This window comes from Microcebus murinus, chromosome 14, assembly GCF_040939455.1.
Source record: "Microcebus murinus isolate Inina chromosome 14, M.murinus_Inina_mat1.0, whole genome shotgun sequence".
Lineage (NCBI taxonomy): Eukaryota > Metazoa > Chordata > Mammalia > Primates > Cheirogaleidae > Microcebus > Microcebus murinus.
In genome coordinates, this window is record NC_134117.1 from 75,632,157 (window position 1) to 75,641,163 (window position 9,007).

The window sequence follows — 9,007 nt, forward strand, 5'->3', positions numbered from 1 at the left end:
GGGCCTTCTCAGCAACAAGCGTGAGCTCAGCGGGGAGAGGAATCAGAGACGACTCTGCGCCCTTCTTGCTCTAACGACCACTTCCCAAGCCCGCCTCAGATTCTGCCCCTGCCTTCGGGAGGCCATGGACCAGACAAGTGCAGGAAGGAGACGTCTCAGGATGTCAGCTGATGGCAGAAATGTGCCCTTGTCACAGAAGCAGGATGGGCTGAATGAGGCCCTTTAACTGACCCCTTCTGGGCCCGGCTGGCAGCCACCCTGGACACAAGGCTTCACACCCAGATGGCATCTGTCAAAATCGTGTAACGGTTGACTGAAGAATCGTCTTTAAAAATGCACTTTTCCTAAGAAGCGGGAACGTGACAGGCTCAGACTTCTGGAAAGTTATGAAAACCTTCCTGGTGGAGAAGTGAATGAAAAGGACAAGAGGCCTGTGGCCAGCATGGGGGGCGCGGTCCCAGAGCCAGGCGGGCAAGAGCTCTCCAGCCAAGGCGACTCCTGGCTGAGTTGGAGAGGGGGTTTGGTGACAACTGCCTTGTGCTTGCGCTACAGACACTCTAGGGAGACTTCAGGGAAAACGAAGAAGTGGGGTAGCTGCCTTTTGCCAGCTGGAGATTTCCAGAAATAGCCCTTTCAGATATTCCCCAAATTATATCTTTATGTCCAGAACAAAGTTTCATGCCTAAGTAACTCAAAAAGTAAAGTTAGACTATGCTGTCCTTGTTAGATGGTTATGATTTCCTGTTCCACGTTCTCTATCTACAGTGCAAATTGATTGGGAAGGAGAGTGAGTTTGGGGACTGGCAGAGCAGGGATACTCAAGTAGCCCGGGGCTGCCACACACCATGGCCAGGGCTCGTGACCTCCTTAAAGGTGGAAGAGGCTTGAAAGTGGTGATATCAAAGCATGTCCTCAAAACTCCTTTGACACTCCTCCTGTCCAAAGGTGGAGTCTATTTCCCCTCGCCTCTCGTAGCAGCCAGTCTTAGTGACTTGCTCCTAATAGCATGCACTGCAAGTAATCTGCAAGGCTAGATCATAAAAGGTGGCAGACGATGCACCTTCCACCCGTGTTCTCCTCCTCCCTCCCCGTCAGGATACCAGCCCTCGGCACCTCGCCGCCATCTTGCAAGGAAGCAGGCAGCCCCCGCGGCAGCTGCACAGCCACAGTAGGGGAGAGGGGTGAGCCTCCGGACGACTGCAGCCCCACTGTGGAGCTGCCACAGATGGAGCCAACTGGAACAGAGACGAGCTGTCCCTGCCCAAGTTGCAGATTCACATGCAAATTAAATGTCGTTGATTTCAGCTACTAAGTTTTGGGGGTGTTCTATTACATATCAGTAGGTTACCTGACCCAAAAGCCTCTCATTTAAACTTCTCAATTTTGTATTTGGAAACTGGGCCCTGGACGGGGTGGAGGAGGCGGGACACGTGGCCGAGCCTGCTCTGAGATGGGGTGGAGCTGCTGCTCAGACTCTGGCTTTTGGCTTCCCCTGCTGTGGTGGTTGACTTGGGGTGTCAATTTGACTGGATTAAGGGATGTCCAGGTAGCTGGTGGAGCATTGTTCATTGTCAATCACGGCGTTATCCTCAGCGCTCCCATAGGCACTGAGACTGTCTCTCTTCAGCCAGGTGGCTTGGCATTTGATGAGAATGCTTGGGCTGACCCAGGGGCATCTGTGAGGTGTTTCTGGAGGAGGCTGGCGTGTGAGTGGATGGACTGGGTGGGGAAGATCAGCCCTCACTGTCGGTGGGCACCTTCTGGTTGGCTGGGGGCCCAGAGGGAGCAAAGAGGTGGAGGAAGGGAGAATTCTTGCTCTCTCTCTGCCAGAGCCTGATGCCCTTCTCCTGCCCTTGGACATCAGAACTCCAGGTTCTCTGGCCTTTGGACTCTGGGACTCCCACCAGCTGACCCTGCCCCTCCAGACTCTTGGGCCTGCATCCTCAGACTAAGAGTTACACTGGCAGCTCCCCAGGTCTGACCCCCAGACGTGGACTGCATCAGGTGTTGGCTTCCTGGTTCTCCAGCTTGCAAGTACCTGGTACGGGGCTTCTCAGCCTCCACAACAGTGTGAGTCGATTCCCCTGACACATTCCTTCTCATATGCTCCTCTCTCCATACATTTCTCCTGTCAGTTCTGTCTCTCTGGAGAACCCTGGCTAAAACACCAGCCCAAGCCTCCTCCCCTACCCCACAGGTGGCCACACGGCCTATGCTCACCACCTGCACACTCCCAGGAGAGGGGGAAGAGGAAGCAGCCTAGTCTCACCAGGTGGCCTCACCTGAGCAATCTTTACCTTCTGTAGATGTCAGCCCCAGGGCTGGGCCTGGCTCCCCACCGCCCAGGCTCTGGGGAGTGGGACCTCTTGCGTGCCACCTGATCCTGTCTGTACGAAGGACCCTGGGTGCCCATCAGGGGATAGGAGGGCAACGACAATGCCCTTTGCAGGTCTCTGCACACTGTGGTACAGCCCCGTGCAAGGTGGGCAGGGTGACGCTGTCTCCAGCCTTGGCGCGGCTGCCTGGACCTACCACCGGGCTGGTCTGAGGTGGGGGAAGCCCAGAGCCAGGGGATGGCAGGGGAGCGGCCTCCCAGCAGCCTTGTTCAGTAGCCCTATGCTATCCTTACGTTCTCTTCCCAGGCATAAGGGCAGCCTCCTGTTCCTCACAAAGAAAGAACAGTTGTCTTAGAGAGAACTTTTTTCAGAAGAAAAAAATGCTGTGCTCCATGTGAATTCTGGGGAGTTCACTGCTCAGAGGTATGTGGCAGTCTCTGTGGGGTGGCAGCATCCCAGAGCCTAGAGGTAAGGTCGCTAAGAGCCAGAAGCAAGGCCCACAGTCCAGGGGATGGCTCTCTTTTAATGCTTTAACTTGCATCTTATTGGCTGGCAGTCCCGGCATCAGCTGTCAGTCAGCACCCGTCGCGTGGACACATTGAGTACCAGGAGGGATTAGGGAGGACCCTGTCCTTTCCCTGAAGTAGCCACCAAAGGAAAAATAATGTGAACACCTTGTGCAACGGGAGTGGAGTGGACACCATGCACATGAGGCAGGGAAATGACAGGGTGGGAGGAGGCGCGGCTCCAAGGTGGGGCTCAGGAGCTCAGGGAGCAGTTACTAGGCATCCTCTGTGCACACGGCCCTGGCCTGGACCCACTGTTCTCCCACAGACCCAGTGCTCTTCCCCTGAAAGACCCTGGGACCTGACCCCACCATCTCTGCAGCCCCTACCCTCTGAGCCCTGTTGCGCCACCAGTGTGCAGCCTCCGGGTCAGGATGGCTTTGAGCCAAGCGCAGGCCTCCCTCCCCTGCACTCCTCTTCCTCCTCCTCCTCCTCCTCTGGACACCCACAGCCCCACACCGGCCCCGCCCACCCTGGGTGCACCGAGAGACACTGCCAGGAGGGAGGCAGCAGACGTCCGGCAAATCAGTTCTAAGAAAGACTCACGGATGAGAGACCCAATCAGGGAAGGGCCTGCTGCCCTGTCTCCCTTCCCAGGTGGGAAGAGGATTCTCCTTTGCACCAGCTCGACAGGGCAGCCATAGCCACGTACCACAGACTGGACAGCTTAAACATCAGAGCTGCATTTGCTCACACTTCTGGAGCTGGAAGTCCAAGATCGAGGTGCGGGCAGGGTTGGTTTCTCACGAGGCCTCCCTCCTTGGCTTGGAGGTGACTGTCTTTTCCTTTTATCTTCACATTGTCTTTCTCTGTGCTAATCTGTGTCCTCATCTTCTCTTCTTATAGGGACACCAGTCATATTGGATTAGGACTCACCCTAAGAACCTCATTTTATCTTATTTACTCCCTTCACACATTAACTGCCATGTGAGTTGTATTTAACTCACGCTACTTTTGAGTCCGGGGCCTCAGGAAGCATATGTAATTCACACGTCTCTGCACCTTGGGAGCTGTATGGCCTGTTTTTCAAGTTGCAGATAACTCACTCACAGAAAACAATAAAAATAACACATTTTTCATTAAATTAGAAAGGATCATTTTGTTTTCGAAGTTTTATTCTATTTTCATAATAAAACATCATGGGCCCAAGAAAAAAATTTTTTCTCGTGTGGCAGGCACTGTGTTAAAGGCCTGTCTCCAGCAGCACGTATTCTGAGGCACTGGAAGTCAGGGCCCCCACACGGACGTGGCGGAAACGCAGCTCAGCACGCACCGGTGCTGCCACAGCCACAGGCCCCGATGGCAGGCGGGCCCGCAGGCTGCAGAAGGAGCCATCCTCCGGAGGGCAGGATGCAGCCAAGCAGTTGGCCCTGCCTGGGACACACGCAAAGCACGGATGCGGGAGTCTGCCAGTGTCCTCCGAGGGTGCCCTTGGGCACTTGGCACGACGGGTGAGCAGGGGATAGCATGTCCCCGGGCCCGGCCCTGGGCCCCGCCTGTGCTGCGATGGCCGGCGTTGGGGAGGCTGACCCCAACCAACCGCACCTTGTCTGAGATGGGGAGCTACACCTGTGAATCACTAGGGTGTGCTCCAGGGACAGTGGGGTGGCGGGGCCGGGGCCGGGAGGAGAGGAAGACAGCTGGGCTGTGTCAGACCAGCAGTCCCTCCCCCACAGACAGGGACACTGACACGGAAGGGGTGTTGAGGCTCCCAGGCACTTCTGCTCGCTGGCAGTAAAGCAGCTCTGATAGCCCAAGTTCCTCCAAGGAAGAGCCCCGGTCCCTGAGTACTGGAATCTCACTCAGGTGGGGGCGGGGAGTGGACGGTGGGTGGAGAGAAATGATAACAAGAGAGGTGAGGGGCTCCAGGCTGAGCTCCAAGGCGATCTGGGACACACTCACAGAGAGGCAGTATCTGTGGGGTGTTTTCAGCAGCGTGGAAAGAGAACCCACCCACAGTGGTTTAAACCACAGGGATCTTTGTTATTTTCCATAACAAGAAGTCTGAACTATGGTGTCTACAAGGTTGGCATAGTCCTGGACAATTCTTGGACAATTCCTACCTTTCCACTATGACATTCCCAGACTATTGACTTAGTCCTTAACTTGTTCCCTCATGATCATAAAATTGCTGCCAAAGTCACAGGCATCACATGCAGACATGACAAGATTCAGCCAAAGCAGAAATGAGAATTCCCACCCTTTCAAGAACAGTCCAAGTAAACTTCCCTTCAAGCCTCAATAACCAGGGTTATATGCCTGCCCATTAGTAAAACAATCACTTGCACGAAAATGGAATTCCCACACATATTAATCAAGGGTCAGTCCTTGAGCCTTAAGCCTTGGAGGCCCAGCATCCCCCATGCATATTGTAACCTGAGTAGAAACACATATATATGCATAGACATATACACATCTAGGTTTATACAGCTCAGTTAGCAAGGCACAAGGAGGGAATGGCCTTGGCTAAGGTCTGCCATAAGAGGTAGCAGCGTAAGCCAAAGAAAAGCAGCAGCTACGGTGAAATTACAGACATCTGTGGACCTGGAGGTTTGTGGTCCCAGGCCTTCCTGGAGATCCTGAAATAGCACCATGTGTTTGGCCACTGCTTCATTGCTGGGCCACCTCTGCCCGGGCTCGTAAGCCTCCCTGCTCCTGCCTTCACCCTGCGCATGGGGAGCCTGTGGCTGGGGGGTGGGGGGGGAAGGGTTGCCCTCCCCTGCACAGCAGTTGCCAAAGCTGGGCATGTCCAGCTCACGGTGCAGACCCCCTGCTCTGCGAGTGCACACACAGTTAACCAAGCACACATTTAACCCCATTTCCCCGGCCCTGCACCCTGTAATGGCACCCCCCCCAGAGCCAGGGGATGGGGTGGGGCAGGGCCCTGAGGGGCCCAGTGAGCAGGACAGCGCCACCTCCCCACCCCTGCCATCTACACACCTGCTTTTGTTACTGGAGCCTGCAAAGAGTAAGGACGGAAGGGCCCAGGAGGCCTCTGCGAGGTGCCTCCTCCTCCTTGGCAGCACCAAGGGCTTCTGCAGACTCTGCCTGGAGGGCGGGATGGCTGGGAGGAGGCTGTCTAACATCTCCCAGTCCCTTCCTCGGCTGGGGTTTCCAACTCATCGGCCTGACCTGGCTCTCTGCCTCCTCATGGCTGCAGGGGGAGCCCAGCTCTGTTCAGGTGTGCTCTGCACCCCAATATAAGGCCTCCCCAACCTTCCTCCACATGCCCACTGCCTCCACAGGGGTCCGCTGTCAGCTCAGAGCAGGGGACAAGAGCAGCCCGTCTTCCAGCCTGTTGAGCCCTGCACTTGGCGCAGTGCGTCTGCGTGGCCAGCGGGCAAGCTCCCACCCAGCTCAAATGCCCACTTCTCCAAGAGGTCGCCATCTTTTCTTTAAATCCTTGTGTGTCACTTAAAACTGATGGCACTATAAAGACAGGCAGGGGGCGGGGCGGGTGGAGCTGCCCACACGGATTATCCGGGTGGCGCTGTCATTCTTTTCAGGGTTCGCTCACTGTCCCCTGGGATCCAGGGTGACCCACAGAGGTGTCAGAGGCATGAGACCCGCTAAGAGATGAGGAAAAGATGGGAGACTTGTTTCAGTCCCAGACCAAAGTAAACAACCTAGCCCCAGCTGGAATCGCAGGACCCCCGTTGGATGTTATCAGGATTGGTGTGACCACCTGGAGGGTAAAAGAATAAAGGTGGTTTCTTTGCTTTTTGTTTGATCTTTCTCCTCCCTCCCCCCATCCCTCACACTGCAGCCAAAGCACAGAACCCTTCCTCAGGGTCTACTGCACCCCTCCACTGCGGACCCTGCAAGAAAGCCAAGGTCTGCACAGACAGGATCTTCTCTCGGGGGGTTCTGGGGGCTCCAAGTGCCCGCCCACCTGGAGACGAGCTACCCTGTCTCACTCACAGCATCCTCCTGGGAAAGGCAAGAGGGAACAGGGTCCTCAGCAGCCTCCTGCCCAGCATGGGGAGGAGGAACAAGAAACCAGGCAATTGGGCCTGGGGGTACAGAGAACAGGAAGGAGCTAGCCAACCCTTCACCCATGGGGGCCGCAGGAGGGGAAAGGAGGGGGAGCCAGTGGCTACCCGCCCCCCGCACCCCCCCCCACCCCCAAGCTGCAGCTGCCACCACAAAGCAGGCATTGAGGCTGACGTGCAGACGCGTGCAGGGCGGGGAAGAGGAGCAGAGGGGGCGCCTCCAGGAGAGCCCCCATGAGAGGGTCTGACGTCCTCCTGACCTCTCAGTCTGCCCTGGGTGCCAGGAAGGGCACAGGCCGCACTGCAGACAGCGCCCTGGGCTCATGCCTGCATCTCATTATCCGCCCTGCCCCCAGCAGCATCAAACGCCGGTTGTTCTCAGATTCCGGCCGCTGCCTGGCGCATCCTGGGCTGGAACCTGTGTGCGGGCTCAGTGAAAGAGGGCAGGGCCTGCACGGAGACCCCGCCCCGCCTGCCTCCTCTGCTCTCCTCCCCGCCCCAGATCACTCACGAGCCAAGCGGCAGGTCTTCCACGCCAGAGGATGCTGGAGCCCAGGTCCTCTGCCCCCCTCTCCCCGGGACAAGCCCGTCGCCCCTGGGCCAGGGCCTCGTCCACAGCGGGCTCGGTTGCGAGGCTCCAGCGTGATTCCGGGAGTCTCACAGTGTCGATCCCAGCCCTGCAGCGACTCGCTGGGCGCCGCACCAGGTCCCTTCTCCCTCAGACCTGCAGGCACATCTCTCGTACGAGGAGGAGGTCGGCACACACGGTCCCAGGCAGCAGTCCCTCCTTTGAGTGGATTGTTTGTAATTGGTTGAACAGATGCTCTGGCAGAAGCAGGTTTGTATTTCAACATCCGTTCATACCTTCCACCTCCACCCTCACCACCCTAATCCTATCCGCCACCACGCTTGCCTGCCCCTGGAGACCCCTCCAACTCATTCACTTAGAAAGAGAAATGCAAACCTGATTGTCTTGCTCACCCCGACGCAAACCCTTCGCATGGCCCAGAAGGCCTTGCCTGGCCCAGCCTCCTCATCTCTCAGCCTCCCACTCCCCCCTCACTTCCTTGCTCTCCCTCCAGACAATACAATCCCCAGGTCGGGGCCATGTCTGTTTTGCTGGTCAGACCATCTTCTGCTTATAGCATCCTCCTGGGCTGAACCAATAGGATTAAGTGAACAAAGGAATGATGAACACATGACCAAGGGAGGCAGCTGACTCTCTGGGAGGGAAAAGGGGCAACTCCCCTTGCCCAAAGTCCCCTGATTGATTGACGCCTGACATCCCACCATAAGCCAGAACAGATCCCTCCCAGGTCCCTTCCAACTCTGCAGTCTTTGTTTCAAGAGATCCTACGTATGTTTACGAGATTCATGCAACCCGCTCATGCTGGCTCCATGCGACGGCTTCCCATCATTGAGAGACATGGACAGAGCTTTACGTTTGAGGCAAGGCGCCTGGATGAGGTTCAGATGTTTGGAGCAAGGCGACGACCCTGTGCAACCTAGTTATTGCAGCGATCTGTACAGAACCAGGAGCCCCCTGAGAAAAATTGGAATGATGTCTTTCTATCTGGAGATAAACCAAAGTACAAGGAGACACAGTTCCCATGGGAAAGATGGTCAGTGAAGATTCTCAGGTGAAAAGGACAGTCAGCAGCAGGTACATGCCACAGGGGTCAGTGATGCTGCGGCATCTATAGTGATGCTGTGGTCTCTATAGGGATTGGAGTCCCTATAGAAACCCCCTTCCCAGAGCCTGCTCCAGGCATAGGCATTACCAGAAAGCCACAAGTCCTTCTGTGGCCCAGCGAGAGAGCAGTTCTGTGGCCAAAAGTTCACAGCTGTTGTCCTATTGTCCAAGACAAGGCCATGGGGACTCCGTCAGCACCAGCTCTGGGCAGGAGGAGATGGGCTGAAGCTGCAGAACGGAGGTCAGATTCAGAGGAGCCAGCACGTGTGGGAGGTGAGGAATGGTAGAGACATCACAGGTGCCCCGGGAGGCATTATGGAGCCAAGTGCGCCACTGGACCAAGGGAAGTGACAGTGAGCCTGAGCCAGACCCCTCCGCCCGGCAGGGGCCAGCTGTGATGCCACCCAGGGCCAGGTACTG